This window comes from Schistocerca americana, chromosome 6 (genome assembly GCF_021461395.2).
Source record: "Schistocerca americana isolate TAMUIC-IGC-003095 chromosome 6, iqSchAmer2.1, whole genome shotgun sequence".
Taxonomy (NCBI): domain Eukaryota; kingdom Metazoa; phylum Arthropoda; class Insecta; order Orthoptera; family Acrididae; genus Schistocerca; species Schistocerca americana.
In genome coordinates this window covers 537,508,018-537,525,850 of record NC_060124.1, presented here as the reverse complement: position 1 = coordinate 537,525,850, position 17,833 = coordinate 537,508,018, and the positions used below count along the sequence as shown (strand labels likewise).

General features: G+C 40.4%; 1 protein-coding gene across 1 annotated transcript in view; it reads right to left on the bottom strand.

The window, feature by feature from the left end:
* Positions 1 to 13,894, bottom strand: part of LOC124619635 — a 50,446-nt gene extending 36,552 nt beyond the window's left edge. The window contains exon 1 of the mRNA XM_047146149.1: positions 13,779 to 13,894. The gene's annotated coding sequence lies outside the window, so the exon portion shown is untranslated. The remainder of the gene's footprint in view (positions 1 to 13,778) is intronic.
* Positions 13,895 to 17,833: the final 3,939 nt, after the last annotated feature.

The window sequence follows — 17,833 nt, the reverse complement described above, 5'->3', positions numbered from 1 at the left end:
GCTATTATGTTGAGGGTGTGTGATACGGTGAAAGTCTGTCAATAAAGTCTGTATGAATTACAACCGCGTTGCAACTACATTTTATTCAAGCCATCTATCTCATCGACGATGAGATGTCCTTTCATGGTTCTCTTCAGCTTCGGGGATAGAAAGAAGTCGCAGGTGACTATGTCCGGTGAATACGGTGGCTGAGGCAACATAACGGTTTCGTTTTTATACCAAAACATCACTAAATGCATTGAGGTGTGAGCATTGTCGTGATGCTCTTTCCACGAGTGGTTTTGCCACAATTCCGGTCGGTTTCTTCGGACTGCTGCACTCAAACGGCACGTAACTTCCCGGTAGTGTTCTTTATTGATCGTACGGTCATAAGGCAGGCACTCATAATACACTGTTCCGTTGAAATCGTAAAAGCAGTGAAAAGAACCTTCAAACGTAATCGAACTTGGCGAATTTTCTTTCGGTTTTGGCTTTTCAGGCAGTTTCCACTGGGACGACTGGTCCTTGGATTCGACCCTTATACAAATGTTTCGTCACCTGTTACAATCTTCTTTACAAGTTCTGGATCGTTGTCGACTTCATTCAACAGTTTCTGAGCGATGTCTACGCGACGTCGTTGTTGGTCGAAATTCAAGAATTTCGGAACAGACTTTGCTGCCTCACATTTCATGCTCAAAACATCCGAAAGAAAAAATGATTGACGTTAGCAAAAGGATATGCTGACATCATCAGCAACGTATCTGGTGACTCCTTTCACACTGGCGCCAGTAATTGATGCGCTAGGGCGTCCAAGGTGGTCATCGCCTTCGAAGTCTTCTCGAAGCTCTTTGAAACATTTACACCACCCGCAGTCTCTTGTTTTATTCGTAGTAGGGTTGCAAAAAGCCACAGTCAACATTTCAACTGCGGTGCTTCTCTTTATTCCACAGTTGAAGCAAAATTTAATGCACATTCTTTGATCCATCTTTTCCGAAACCAAAATTTCATCGGGCACTCAGAAACACATATAACCTTCTCGAATGTCATTTAAAAAAAATGGTTCAAATGGCTCTGAGCACTATGGGACTCAACATCTTAGGTCATAAGTCCCCTAGAACTTAGAACTACTTAAACCTAACTAACCTAAGGACATCACACACACCCATGCCCGAGGCAGGATTCGAACCTGCGACCGTAGCAGTCCCGCGGTTCCGGACTGCAGCGCCAGAACCGCTAGACCACCGCGGCCGGCTGTCATTTAAAACTAAATAGTCATATCAGATGAAAATGGAAACATACATCAGGAGCGCGAGCAACAACAATACAAAAAAAATTAAAAATCCGTTGTACACAGCCGCCAAAATAAAAAAAACTCCCGTTACTTTTCCGTTGGTTGGCTGATTCGGGGGAGGGGACCAAACATCGAGGCCATCGGTCCCATCTACATCTACATTTATACTCCGCAAGCCACCCAACGGTGTGTGGCGGAGGGCACTTTACGTGCCACTGTCATTACCTCCCTTTCCTGTTCCAGTCGCGTATGGTTCGCGGGAAGAACGACTGCCGGAAAGCCTCCGTGCGCTCGAATCTCTCTAATTTTACATTCCTGATCTCCTCGGGAGGTATAAGTAGGGGAAAGCAATATGTTCGATACCTCATCCAGAAATGCACCCTCTCGAAACCTGGACAGCAAGCTACACCGCGATGCACATCGCCTCTCTTGCAGAGTCTGCCACTTGAGCTTGCTACACATCTCCGTAACGCTATCACGCTTACCAAATAACCTTGTGACGAAACGCGCCGCTCTTCTTTGGATCTTCTCTATCTCCTCTGTCAACCCGATCTGGTACAGATCCCACACTGATGAGCAATACTCAAGTATAGGTCGAACGAGTGGTTTGTAAGCCACCACCTTTGTTGATGGGTTACATTTTCTAAGAACTCTCCCAATGAATCTCAACCTGGCACCCGCCTTACCAACAATTAATTTTAAATGATCATTCCACTTCAAATCGTTCCGTACGCATACTCCCAGATATTTTACAGAAGTAACTGCTGCTAGTGTTTGTTCCACTATCATATAATCATACAATATGTATTTGCAATACATTACATTTGTCTATGTTAAGGGTCAATTGCCACTCCCTGCACCAAGTGCCTATCCGCTGCAGATCTTCCTGCATTTCGCTGCAATTTTCTAAGGCTGCAACTTCTCTGTATACAACAGCATCATCCGCGAAAAGCCGCTTGGAACTTCCATCGGAGTAGGGAAGTATGGGGAACGAAGTCGGCCGTGCCCTTTCAAAGGAACAATCCCGTCATTTGTCTGCAGCGATTGAGCGTTAATCGCGGTAAACCTAAATGAAGGTGGCCGCAGGCGTATTTGAATCGTCGTCCTCCCGAATGCAAGTTACGTGCGCTAACCACTACGCCACCGCGCTCCGTGTTAATTTTTGATCACACCGCGTATCACATTAACATTTTATCGTGAATTACAATGGAAGTAACGGCGAAAGAAATAAGGATTTGAAACCTTATTAAAAACAGATTTTGTCAATAAGGGTTAACCACCTTCGCACAACTGAAACGATACTGCTTGGGCATGCAATTTGATTAGAAGTAGCTTCTGAGGTACGGTGACAAAAGCCTTCTGGAAATCTAAAAATATGGAAGGAAATTGATATCCACAGTTAACAGCAATCATTACTTCGTGGGATTAAAAAATGGTTCAAATGGCTCTGAGCACTATGGCACTTAACATATGAGGTCAGCAGTCCCCTAGACTCAGAACTACTTAAGCCTAACTAACCTAAGGACATCACACACATCCATGCCTGAAGCAGCATTCGAACCTGCGACCGTAGCAGTAGGGCGGTTCCGGACTGAAGCGCCTAGAACCGCTCGGCCACAGCCGCCGGCCCGTGAGAATAGAAAACTAGTTGTGTTTCACAAGAACCATGTTTTCTGAATCATTGTTGTCTGTTTATTAATAAATCGTTTTCTTCGAACACAGTATATGTTGCAAATTCCTAATACAAATCGACGTTAGAGATGTGGGTCTGTAATTTAGCGTATTACTCCTTCTTTCCTGGGTATTGACGTGACCTGTGCAACTTTCCAGTCTTTAGGTATGGATGTTTCAACGAGCTATCGGTTGTATTTTGATTGTACTAAATATGGAGCAATTGTATCAGAGTACTCTGAGAGGGACCTGAGTGGGATACGATCAGGACCGGAGGCCTTAACTTTATTAAGTGATTTAAGCTGCTTCGCAACGCCGAGGATATCAGTTTCTAAGTTACAATGTTGGCAGTTGCTCTTGGTTCGAATTCAGAAATAATTACTTTGTCTTCTTTGTTGAAGGAATTTCGGTAAGCCCTATTTAGTATCCCTGCGTTAGTAGCGCTGTCATCAATAACATCACCACTGTTATCGCGCACTGAAGATGTTGATTGTGTCTTTCCGGTGTTGTTCTTTACGTACGACCATAATCTCTTTGCATTTTCTTTCGTGAAAATGGCACCATTTCTGTACATTATTGACTCGTGCGGTAGGCAAAACGATTCATACTTACACGACGCTCTGCATGCCGATGAAATCAGAACACCGACATGTTCATTAAAACTAATTCCGCCGAAGTACATGCCGTTATGTAAGCTTTGCGACGCATACTTTTAATGACAAGTGAAGAACAACACTCGCGGGTACTCTACTCTCACCGCGCATCAAAAGGACATCACAAGTAAAAGCGATGCAATTGAAGCACACACTTTGGGCCATAATCATTTGCAGGCTCCAGCGTCCGAGAAAATGCTTCGACATGCTTGGTTTATCGCGAAACTGTTACCACATTGCTAGGCTGTTTTCCTAATGATATTCACATAAAAAAATGTGACTGTGCCTTTGCACGTTGCTCGTGGTGCGCCCAATTTTATGCTCTGAATGTTTTTATGAATGTACTGGTTGTTTTGAAGCAAAAAAAGTAAAAATCAAAAAGCAAAACTTGAAATACTAGTATTTTTATGTTTTTAATTTTCGATTACCGTTGATTGTATAAGGTTATGTACAATCAACGATAAAATCTATTTTATTTCTTTTGTCAGTAGTTCCATTGGATTTCACGATGTCATAAAAAATACTGATGTGACATACTTTCGCGTCAAAAAAAGAAATACAAAACATAACATTGGATTTGAACACGGGATGGGCAATTTAGAAAACGTGTTCGTAGCCACTGCGCCACCAACTCACTAGGTCATGCGATGACCTAGTGGACTGATGGGCAACACGTCGAAAGTCTGGCCGTCATTTTCTAGAAAACCTGTTGAGTGTTGGCACCTAAGCCGATACAGATGTCCCTTTATTTTCACCCCCCTTTCGTCACGCGAAATTTCGAATATATCAGGGAGCGAGCTAGGCGGGTTCCACTTGTTAGCATTAAACCGTAAACACTTACACTATGTTCTCCAATACTCTTGTTAAAGGTGTTGTGTTACATCTGTCCACATTTAAAGATTGTGGCATTCACTACACTAAATAGAATATTTTTACAAGTCTCTCAGCATCTCCGAACCATCAGCCAACGACAATACTAGTACTTGCCTGCAGAAAACTGCGTCGTCTGTGAACCAATCATCTGACAGTGCTGCTGATTCTGTCTAACAAGTCCTCTACTCTGTTAGTTTCACGCTCTGTGGACCTTTTGTAAGATTACTCGTAATAAGTGACTACGTGCTCACCATTTACAAGTGGTTTGTTTAATACATATGCGAATTTGTAATCCCTGCTCATAACCTTTTGCACATTACAAAAATAGAAATTCTCCTACAAAATAGAACGAGTTGTCATGAAAAAACTTTCTCAGGTTGTTTTCAGATATGACTTTTTTTCGTGTGTCAGAAATTTTATATCATTGGATGGATGAGCAAACGCTTTTGCGGCAGCATTGTGCACCTCTTTTTGTGCGAACGACAAATTTAATGTGGAATAATAACTGCCTTTTTGCATTTGGTGTCGTAATTATGTACGTCATTGCTCCTTTTGACTGTAGTGTGTTATTTGAAACAAACTTCGTAAGGCGATAAATATTCAGTGAGGTAGTAGTCAAAATGCCTAACTCCTTAAAAAGGTGTCTGCAAGATGATTCTTACAGCACGTTTCTGAGAAATTAATATTTTATTTCTTAAAGATGAGGTACCATAGAGCATTATTCCACATGAAGTTACTGAATGAAAATATATAAAAATCTCAACTTATCTATATGTTTCTTCCCAAGTTTTGCAACGATTTGAAGCGAAAATGTGGCTGAAATAAGTTGAGTACTCCAAATGCATCTTTTCTTTCTCTTTAAATTCTCATCAGTATTGACACCCAGAATGTGTGATGTTTCCACATATTTATTATTATTCCCTCATCATGTAGAACACCTACCATTGGTGTAGTACCTATAGATGAGCAGAACCAAATATGTTAGGTCTTTTTGAAAGTAAGATGAGACCATTTGCGGAAAACCGTTTAATAATACTGTTAAGAATATTATTTACCATTTCTTCTACTATCGTGTGTACCTTTGGTATGATGAAAATGATGACATTATCATCTGCAAAAAGAACTAATTCTACTTGTTGTGTATAAGACGGAACGTCATTTATATCAGAAATAATAGTGTACTTAAGACTGAGCCTTGTGGGATTCTCCCCAGTCGGAAGAATCGATGCTAATTAAAATTATAGAATTATTAAGTACGACATTCTTTTGGTAGGATTTGAAAGTATCTATTGGTTGGCTAAGTGAAACATGGACGATAACCAGTTTGGACAAGAAGAGAATAGAAGCTTTCGAAATGTGGTGCTACAGAAGAATGCTGAAGATAAGGTGGGTAGATCACGTAACTAATGAGGAGGTATTGAATAGGATTGGGGAGAAGAGAAGTTTGTGGCACAACTTGACTAGAAGAAGGGATCGGTTGGTAGGACATGTTTTGAGGCATCAAGGGATCACAAATTTAGCATTGGAGGGCAGCGTGGAGGGTAAAAATCGTAGAGGGAGACCAAGAGATCAATACACTAAGCAGATTCAGAAGGATGTAGGTTGCAGTAGGTACTGGGAGATGAAGAAGCTTGCACAGGATAGAGTAGCATGGAGAGCTGCATCAAACCAGTCTCAGGACTGAAGACCACAACAGCAACAACAACAACCCTCAATTCCATAAAACCTTATTTTATCTATGAAAATAGTATTGTGATTCACGCAGTGATATGCCTTATATAGGTCACAAAAATACCAAGTAGTGCTACTTCGTTATTTAATGTTTATAAAATATGGTGAGTGAATGTGTAAATTGTATTCTCATTTGAGCAAATCTTCAGTAATCCTGACTATGACTTACTGATGATATTATTGTTGCTCTGGTGAAATATTAGAGTACATCATCTTATCAAAAACTCTGGAAAATGGTATCAGTAGTAAAAGGCAGCGGTTGTTATTTACATCTCTGCTATCATCTTCTTATCGAGGGGTTTAACAATGACGTAATTCAGTTTGTGTGGAAAAACTCCCTGAGTTAATGATGTATTACATATTTCGGAAAAAAAACTTATTATACGGGAACAAGTCTTTAGTGACCTGTTGGAAAGACCTTTAAATCCACATAAGCTTTTATTTTTAAGAAAATATGTAAGTTTCTTAATTTCAGAAGGAGCAGTGGGTGGGACATCCATATGATTGAATTTTATGAGAGTTACGTTTTCAACATACTGCTGTGACTTTTCTCTTGAACTTTTTGTCCCTATCACTTCTACTGTATTTAAGAAATGATTATTAAATATATTTGCTACCTGTGACTCATCATTTATAGCCCTCCCACCAGTTCAGTAGTGACATTATCCGGTTCTGTGACCTGTTCTCCTGCCTCTTGTTTCACTATGTTACATACAGATTTAAATCTGTTGTCGGATCTACTGATTGATGACTTAATGTGCATGTTCCTTGACTTTTTAATAATCTCTCTTAAGAATTATGAGCAGTTTTTGTAGTGTGCAACTACTGTATGACCTTTACTTGTTCATCAAACAGGTAATTTACCTTTTTCTTTCACAGTATGCTATAAAGCTCTATGGTGGTGCAAGGTTTTTTGCTTAATGTTATTTCTGATTAGTGTATGAGGAAAGCTATTTTCAAATAATGATATGAATTTATCAACGAATGAATTAAAGTTTATGTCAGTATTTGTCTCATTACAAATTTCATCCCAGGTCATCCTTTGTACACTATTCTTCAGAATATGTGTCCTGGAGTCATTAAATATTCTAAGCCATTTCCACTAAAGAGAATCTGTACTAATAGTATCTTATCTATCCTGACTGTGCGTTGTGGACAGAATGAGCATTAACAGATACAGCACTTGTTACCAGGTAGCAGTGCCACGAGAGTAATACGCAAAATATTAGAGGTCCTATTGCACCTACTTAGGGCACATCCGATTCTTCTTTCCTTTCTGTGCAACATTCGTCTTCGAGAATATCGGCGATGGTACTCCTTGTATCTTATCTGTCAGTGATGTGGCACAGTGTCGAATACTTTACGTTGACAGTGACTGTATCATACTGCAAGATCTGGAAGTCAGTACGCCCATGTAACATTATGCCCCCCTATACCACAATAACTGGACCACTAGAACGATCATGTTCGACAATGTTGGACGTACTGTCGCATAACGAGAGGTGGGAGCACCTGCATTCGGGAACACTGTCCAAGGTGATTGTTTTGGTGGTACAAGTATTGTGGTGTGGGGAAGTGTGTTACATTGGTGTACTGACCTCCTAATCTTTCAACACTACACTCACCTGTCGTCGTTATTACGACATTGTATTTATTTCCAGAAAGCGTCTTTTGAGGAATACCTTTGCCCCTGACCGCATGTTCATGGATGGCAATGCACGACCGTTTCGAACACCGCAGATGGAGCATGCACAGCCCTCTGTGGTGATCACACACCTTGTTAAGAACCACGTCCTGCCTTTTGTAATGTTCAGGGGACTATTATTAACCGTGGTGACTTCAGTGTATTATTGTCTTTGAATAAAAGTGTCATTTCTGTTTGTCTCATTGCATGTTTCTTTCATTTACCTCCTGTACCTCACTGTAGCAGTTCTTTTTCTGTAATTGAGGTATGTTACTTGGCAGTGAAACATAATGTGACAGTTACTTTCGTCAAGTTTTGCACACCAGTCTATATTGCTATACGGCTCCCATGGACAACAAAAATTTTGTTTTTCCGTGTTGTTATTGTGGTCATCACTCCAAAAACTGGTTGGTGCAGCCCTCCATGCTACTCTATCCTCTGCCTTAAGCCTCTTCATCTCCGAGTAACTACTGCAAACTACACCTCTCTGAATCTGCTTACTGTATTCATTTCTTGGTCTCCCTCTACGATTTTTACCCCCACCCCCCACGCTTCCCTGCAGTGCTAAATTGGTCATCCCTTGATGTCTCAGAATGTGTCCTAACAACCGATCCCTTCTTTTAGTCAGTTTGCACTACAAATTCCTCTTCTCCCCAAGTCTATTCAACACCTACTCATTAGTTACGTGATTTACCCATCGAGTCTTCATCATTCTTCTGTAGCATCACATTTGAAAAGCTTCCATTCTATTCTAATCTACACCGTTTATCGTCCATGTTTCACTTCCATACATGGCTACACACCATACAAAAACTTTCAGAAAGGACTTTCTTGCACTTAAATCTATACTCGATGTTAACAAATTTCTCTTCTTCAGAGACACTTATCTTGTCATTAATAGTCTACATTTTATTTCCTGCCTACTTCGACCATAATCAGTTATTTTACTTCCCAAATAGCGAAAATCATTTCATTTCCTAATCTAATTCCCTCAGCGTCACCTGATTTAATTTGGCTACATACCCTTATCCTCGTTTTGCTTTTGTTGATGTTCATCTTATATCCTCCTTTCAAGATACTGTCCATTCCGTTGAATTGCTCTTCCAAGTCCTTTGCTGTCTCTGACAGATTTACAATGTCGTCGGCAAACCTCAAAGTTTTTATTTTTCTCGATGGATTTTAATACCTACTCCGAATTTTTCTTTTGTTTCCTTTACTGCTTGCTCAATATACAGATTGAATAACATCGGAACAGATTACAGCCCTGTGTCACTCCCTTCTTAATCACTGCTTCCCTTTCGTGCTCCTCGGATTTATAACTGCCATCTGGTTTCTGTACGAATTGTAAATAGCCCTTCGCTCCCTATATTTTACCCCTGCCATCTTTAGAATTTGAAAGAGAGTATTTCAGTTACATTATATATACATATTTTTTTGAGAAGATATACTCAATAAAATTTAATATTATCAAATATATTTGAAACACATTATTTTATTTACAAGTGTCTTGCTTGCATTTGCTAGATATATTAATATATTACAGCGAACTGGTTTCGACGACACTGACTCGTCATCAGAACTAAAAATCCAATATGTTGTTACGAAAGTAACCTATCAGGCCGTTATCAAACATTTATTGTGGTCAATTAAAATTTCTATTTCTCTTCTCCCCCTTTGCGTTCTGATCTACCCATCTAATCTTCAGCATTCTTCTGTAGCACCACATTTCAAAAGCTTCTATTCTTTTCTTGTCCAAACTGTTTATCGTCCTGTTTCTCTTCTATACATGGCTACAAATAGTTTCAGAAAAGGCTTCCTGACGCTTAAATCTATCCTCGACGTTAACAAATTTCTCTACTTCAGAAACGCTTTGCTTGCCATTGCCAGTCTACATTTTATATCCTCTCTACTTCGACCGTCATTAGTTATTTTGTTTCCCAAATAGCGAAACTCATTTAATACTTTAAGTGTCTCATTTCCTAATCTAATTCCTGTAGCATCACCTGATTTAATTTGACTACGTTCCATTATCCTCGTTTTGCGCTTCTTGATGTTCATCCTATGTCCTCCTTTCAAGATACTGTCCATTTCGTTGAACTGTTTTTCCAAGTCCTTTGCTGTCTCCGACAAAATTACAATGTCACTGGCACACCTCAAAAGTTTTAGTTCTTCTCCCTGGACTTTTTATTCCTATTCTAAATTTTCTAAACCACTTAACTGCAATATGTCTATGATATGTGATCAAGAAAATTATGAATACAAGACTGAAAAATTATGCTGTCAATGGAGAAGACTCTTTCACGCATTACGTGTTTGCTTTTATTTTAGACACAATTTTATTCACAGAACGATAACAACCGTTACCGGTGGTAGGCATACACTAACCATCTTCAGATTCTGTACGACATAGGGTGTACTTAGTAAAGAAGGCTTTGTCATACTAAATCTATCTCTTACATGTAGTATCACAACGCATTGTCCGGCTAACGCCACATACGTTATTTGGAATCTGAAGATGATCAATATATTTCCGAAATGGATAACGATTTTTGTCATATCATAAACGTCGTTGTGCCTAAAGTAAAAAGAAGTGTATATGTTGCAGAGAGTTGGTTTCTCATCCAAAGTTTTGAAGTGAGTTGGCATAGCGTCTGTTTTCAACAGCGTTTCTTATTCTGGTTCCATCGTCGTCAACGTTCGTAAAAAACGAATTCTGTGTTCTGTCTCGGAAACTTATATAGTTGTCGATAGTTAGATGTTTTTTATGAACCTACTTCGTGGTAAATTTGTTGAGTGGTGAAGCGATAGTCAAAAACAAACAGCGACTAAAAATAACTGGAACTATGTGGCAGTGACAGCAAAAAAGAAAGGGTGGGGTTTTCAGAACATTTTTAGAGCAAATAGTTTTCTCGAGGGCCGCCTGCTGTCGATAAAGGAGTTTATTTTTATTGTTATCTTGCAACTTCCGATCAATTAAAGATCTCATGTAAGCAGTAAACCCAAAAATGGTTCAAATGGCTCTGAGCACTATGGGACTTAACATCTGAGGTCATAAGTCCCATAGAACTTAGAACTACTTAAACCTAACTAACCTAAGGACATCACACACGTCCATGCCCGAGGCAGGATTCGAACTTGCTACAGTAGTGGTCGCGCGGTTCCAGACTGAAGCGCCTAGAACCGCTCTGCCACAGCGGCCGGAGCAGTAACCCCACATCGTTTACTTAATCGAAATTCCGCGTGTAAAATCTCTTCAAAAGTGCTAAATTAAAACGTCATACTTAATGCCGAAGTTTTACCGTATGAACAGTGAACATTTAATAAGCGATAAACTTTTTTTCTTTTCATTGTTTTGTGTGGGGAGGGAGGGGAGTGCGTCAGCGACAAAAAGTTTCGAAACTGTTTGAAATTGTGTTTAGAACTTATTGGAAGTCGCTGAGTGCCGCCATTATAAAACTCTGGATGATTACAGTATGGGCAGTTTGCACCATGACCTACGTTAACTCAAGACAGATACAGATTTTCGAATTCTAATACTTCTTTTATTGTGTTAAGCATTGAATGAAAGTTTGTGCTTTTTATTGTGTAGATTATGACTGCATTATAAATTTTCAGATTTGGACAATAATTATATGAAATGCAGGAAGAGCAAAACGGCTAAGCACGAATGGTTAGAGGACAATTGTAAAGATGTAGAAGCATGTGTCACTAGTGGTAAGGTAGATACTCCCTACAGGAAAATTGAAGAGACCTTTGGAGAAAAGAGAGCCACCTGCATGAATATCCAGAGCTCAGATGGAAAACCAGTCCTAAGCAAAGAAGGGGAACCAGAAAGGTGAAAGGAGTGTGTAGAGGGTCTGTACAAGAGAGATGTACTTGAGGTAATATTATGGAAAGGGTAGAAGACGTAGAGGAAGAGGAGAAGGGAGATATGAACTGCATGAAGAATTTGACAAAGCTCTGCAAGACTTAAATCTACAACAAGGTCCTGGGAATAGACAACATCCCGTTAGAGCTACTCATAGCCTTGGGAGAGCCAGCCACGACAAAACTCTTCCATCTGGTGAGCAAAGTGTATGAGACAGGCGAAATACCCTCAGAGTTCAAGAAGAATATAATAATCCCAATGGCAAAGAAAACACTTTCTGACAGATGTGAAAATTATCGAACTACCAGTTTAGTAAGTCATGGGAGCAAAATACTAACAAGAATCCTTTACAGAAGAGTGTTAAACAAAAAAATAAGACTAGAAGGTGAGGAAGGAAGCACTTGTATCAAAAATAGTGTAAACACGGCTGTAGTTTTTTGCTCCTACGGTTCGACCAATACATCGAAGAAGCAGTTGCGGAAATAAAAGGAACTTCAAATATGGAATTAAAATTGAGGGTGAAATAATATTAATGATAAGATTCACCGATGGCATTGCTGTCCTCTGTGAAAATGGGGAATAATAACAAGACCTGTTGAATGAAAAGGACAGTATAATGAGTGCAGAATGTGGATCGAGTATAAATAGAAGAAGGAGGAAAGTAACGAGATGTGGCAGAAATACAATTAACGATAAACTTAACATCAGCATTGCCGACCATGAACTAGACAAGTGAAGCAAATTTGCTACTACCTTCGACGCAAAATATAGTGTGACGGGCGAAGCATGGGTTTAAAAACTAAACCAGCACAGAAAAGAAGGAATTTCCTGTCCAGAAAAAGAATACTAGTATCGATCACAGGCCTTAAGGGGGGTAAAACATCAAACGGGTCGATTTGGAGCAGGAGAGGCACTACGGGACATTTTAATTTCCGCTATCTATATTTTTACAAATAAATTCATAAAACTTTGTCAGCATATCCAGGAAGGATTCAAGATTCACACTCATAGCAGTGGAAGTTCAAAAACATAACAAAATAAAGTTTTTTTACATGTGAAATTTCATCATTTTTTCACTTACTATTGACTGCATTTGTTGCTCTAGGTAAACTTTTCCTCATAAGTAACAGGGATTCTTTGACGAATTTTGCACAGCATATAAACCATGCTTACAGGTGTATGAAACTCCAGAATTTTCCAAATATATTAAAAACTGTGGTAAAAATTGAGATAATCAACTGTAAAATTTGAGGTTTTTTGTAAACGTGATGTTTAAAATGTAACAACTCATTCATTTTTTCATAAATTAAATAAATTCTAGTGTTTTCAATGCAGCAATAGTAAACGAAAAAATGATGAGATTTCACATGTAAAAAAATTTATTTTGTTAGGTTTGTGAACTTCTACTTCTATGAGCGTGAATCCTGAATCCTTCCTAGTCATGCTGATAAAGTTTTATGAATTTATTTTTAAAAGTATAGACAGCGGAAATTAAAATGTCCTGTGGTGCATCTCCTGCTCCAAGTCGGCCCGTTTGACGTCCTACCTCCCTCAACCTGAGGAAGATTTCTCTGAGAATGTACATTTGGAGCACAACATTGTATGATAGCGAGTCATGGCCTGTGGGAAAACAGGAAAGTAGAGAATAGAAGTACTTGAGATGCGGTGTTACTGAAGCATGTTGAAAATTAGGTGGACTGATTATGTAAGGAGTGAGGACGTTCGCCGCAGAATCAGTGAAGAAAGGAACGTATGGGAAACACTGACAAGAAGAAGGAACAGGATGACAGAGCTTATGTTAACACAGAATAACTTTCACGGTACTAGAGGGAGCTGTAGAGGGTAAAAACTGCAGGGAAAGACATAGATCGGAATTCACTCAACAAATAATTGAGAACGTATGGGGTGAATACTGCTCTGAGATGAAGATGTTGGCATCAGAAAGGAATTTGTGGCGGTCCGCTTCAGACCAGTTCGAAAACTGATACCTAAATAGAAAAAGACGTGCCTTTCACTGTCGCTACTTACATATGTGCCGGAGATGGAACGTGGTATCTCCCGTGCTACTGCTCAGAATTCCGACGCTGACCGTCAGCAACGGCGCACCTCCGTGGACTGGACGTGGCCCCACTGGTGAACGCAGGTCCAGGCGAAACAGGCGCGTTCCCGTGGTGCGAGTCCTTATGAAGCCAGCGGGGGTCATTTCGCCAGCTGAACGTGACGTCTGTCATTTCGCTCTTCCTGCGTTTCGGCCAAACGCCTCTTGTAATTGCCGTGCGCTACGACCTAGCCTCAAGGTCCCACTGTTTATTGCGGTGCCGGCGGCGTGTGTCTTATTTTCACATGTGTTTTCACATGTGTTATCAGCGACAACAGAGCCAGCCTCTGCGTTCGTCCGTCATTGTTCTCTGAGATACTGCGCTGAACACAATAGATGCCCGCCGGCGGCTGTTCCTCCTCTGTGGGGACGAAATTATGCAAGTGGGTTAGATCACTCCGTCACTGACGGTTCGTTATCTCTGAACTGCCATTTTCGATGCGGAGACGCCCAATTGTTGCTAACGTTCAGATTATTCCGATAGTGTGTCATTCCCACGCTGCTTGCTGAGGATTCGGATTCGGTAATGATGTTTTGATCGTCTTATACTACCACCCACGCATCTCCCATCTCCCCACTCCTCGTCACGTCGCATAATTACGTCGAGTTGTGCAACAAAGGAAAGAGTGAGGTTTCTAGTGCCAGTGCAATCTTACGAGATAGACTTCAATCATACTGATTAATCTTCAACGGTTACCAACACCTACTCTGCATCTACATATAAATTCCGTAAGCCACCCTGTGGTGAGTGGTGGAGTGTATTCTGTGTATCACTATTATTCCCCTGTTTTCCCGTTTCAGCCACTAATTGTGTGCGGGAAAAATATTGGTGGTACCTCTCTTTGTGAGCTCTAATGATTCAAAATTTACATTCATGGACTTGTGTGAGATACACATAGAAACGAACTGCAATGACGGAATCATGAAAGGTTGCCAGAAAAGAAAACCAGAAATATCATTCAAGTATGGATATTAGCTGTAAGTCTTGTAAATTAGGTAGAGGTGCACAGTGCAAGCCGCTTTAGTCAATCCATTAAGAGGTCGTACACGTGTGGTTGGCTTTACGCTTAGTAACTGCGATCTAGGGGGAGCGTCTTTGACAAGTAATCAAAACGTCATCCGTTCCGGCTTTGAAAACCGCCACCGCTTAAATTTCGATTAATAATCAGTATTGGCGGCCAAAGACTTCCGGCATAAGAAGTCACACTCATTCCGCCAACGGCCTTGTCAAACAGGTCCGAGGGGTGGGAAACTCTCCCTAAAGGCGGAAGAATCAGCAATGATCAACGGCATGAGAATGCGGAAGGCTATGGAAACCACTGCACTGAAGACACATAACGTGTATCCACAGGACATGTTGTCTGTAACTGAAAAAGTGTCATGATGATCTCTCCATTGGCAGAAGATTCTGGAGTAGTCCCCCATTAGGATCTCTGGGAGGCGACTGCCAAGCGGGAAGTGACCATGAGAAAAATATTGAATAATCAACAAAAGGATAAGGTTCTGGAGGTGGGGTGTAGAATGTCAGAAACTTGAACGTGATAGGGGAGCTAGAAAATCCAAAAAGGGTAATGCAAGGGCCCAGTCTAGGTATAGCAGATGTCAGTGAAGTTAAATGGAGAGAAGACAAGGATTTTTGGTCAGATGAGTATTGGGCAATATCAACAGCAGCAGAAAATGTTATAACGGGATTAAGGTTCGTTATGAATAGGACGGTAGGGCAGAGAGCGAGTTACTGTGAACGGTTCACTGACAGGGTAATTCTGATCAGAATCCACGGCAAACCAACACCGACAACGATACAGGTACACATACCGACGTCGCAGGCTGAAGATGAAGAGGTAGAGATAGTATATGAGGATACGCAAAAGGTAATACAGTACGTAAAAGAAGATGAAAATTTAATGGTCATCGGAGACTGGAATGCAGTTGTCGGAGAAGGAAGGGAAGAAAAAGTTTCAGGAGAATATGGGCGTGGGACAAGGAATGGGGGAGGAGAAAGAGTAACTGAGTTCTACAATAAATCACAGCTGGTGATACCGAATACTCTGTTCAAGAATTGCAAGAGCATGAGGTGCACTTGGAAAAGGCCGGGTGATACGGGAAGATTTCAGTAAGATTACATTATGGTCAGACAGAGATTCCGAAATCACATACTGGTTTGTAAGGCTTACCCACTGGCAGATACAGAATCAGATCATAACTTATTAGCGATGAAGAGTAGGCTGACGAGATAGGTCAGAAGGAATCAATACGCAAAGAAGTGGAATACGGAAGTACTAAGGAATGACGAGACGCGCTTGAAGTTCTCTAAGGCTGTATATACGGCAACGAAGAATAGCTGAATAGGCAGTTCAGTTGAAGAGGAATGGACATCTCTAAAAAGGGCAATCACAGGAGTTGGAAAGAAAAACATAGATACAAAGACGGTAACTGCGAAGAAACCATGAGTAACAGAGGAAATACTTCAGTTGATCGATGAATGAAAGAAGTACAAAAATGTTGAGAGAAATTCAGGAATACAGAAATACAAGTCGCTGAAGAATGAAACAAATAAGAAGTGTAGGGAAGCTAAGACGAAATGGCTGCATGAAAAATGTGAAGAAAACGAAAAAGAAATGATTGTCGAAAGGTCTGACTCAGCAACTAGGAAAGCAAAACGGCCTTCGGTGAAATTAGAAGCAAGGGTGGTAACATTAAGAGTGCAAGGGGAATTCCACTGTCAAATGCAGAGGAGAGAGCGGATAGGTGGAAAGAATACATTGAAGGCCTCTATGAGGGGGAAGATTTGTCTGATGTGATTGAAGAAGAAACAGGAGCGGATTTAGAAGAAATAAGGGATCCAGTATTAGACTCAGAATTTAAAAGAGCTTTGGAAGACTTCAGATCAAATAAGGCAGAAGGAATAGATAACATCCCATCAGAATTTCTAAAATCATTGGGGGAAGAGAGAACAAAACGACTATTCACGTTGGTGTGTAGAATGTATGAGTCTGGCGACCTACCATTTGACTCTCAGAAAAATATCATTCAGCCACTTGCACAGACTGCAAGAGCTGCCAAGTGCGAGAATTATCGCACAATCACCTTAACAGCTCATGCATCCAAGTTGCTGACAATAATAGTATGCAGAAGAATGGAAAAGAAAATTGAGGATGTGTTAGATGACGATCAGTTTGGCTTCAGGAAAGATAAACGCACCAGAGGCAATTCTGGCGTTGCGGTTGATAATAGAAGCAAGACTAACGAAGAATCAAGACACGTTCATAGGATTTCTCGATCTGGAAAAAGTGTTAGACAATGTAAAAAGGTGCAAGATGTTCGAAATTCTGAGAAAAATAAGGTTAAGCTTTAGGGAGAGACGGGTAATATATAACATGTACAAGAGCCAAGAGGGAATAATAAGAGTGAACGACCAACAACGAAATGGTCGGATTAAAAATGGTGTAAGACAGGGATGTAGTCTTCAGACTGTACATCGAAGAAGCAATGATAGAAATAAAAGAAAGGTTCAAGGATGGAATTAACATTAAAGGTGAAAGGATATCAGTTATAAGATTAGCTGATGACGTTGCTTTCTGAGTGAAAGTGAAGAAGAATTATATGAGTACAGAATATGGATTGAGAGTAAATCGAAGAAAGACGAAAGTAATGAGTAGCAGCAGAAATGAGAACAGCGAGAAACGTAACATCAGGATTGAGGGTCTCGAATTAGATGGACTTAAGGAATTCTATTACTTAGGCAGCAAACAAACCAATGACGGACGGAGCAAGGAAGACACCAAAAACAGAGAGGCACTGGCAAAAAGGGCATTCCTGGCCAAGAGAAGTCTACTAGTATTAAACATAAGCCTTAATTTGAGGAAGAAATTTTTGAGAATATACGTTTGGAGCACAGCAGTGTGTGGTAGTGAAACATGGACTGTGAAAAAACCGGAACAGAAGAGAATCGAAGCATTTGAGAAGTGGTGCTACGGACGAATGT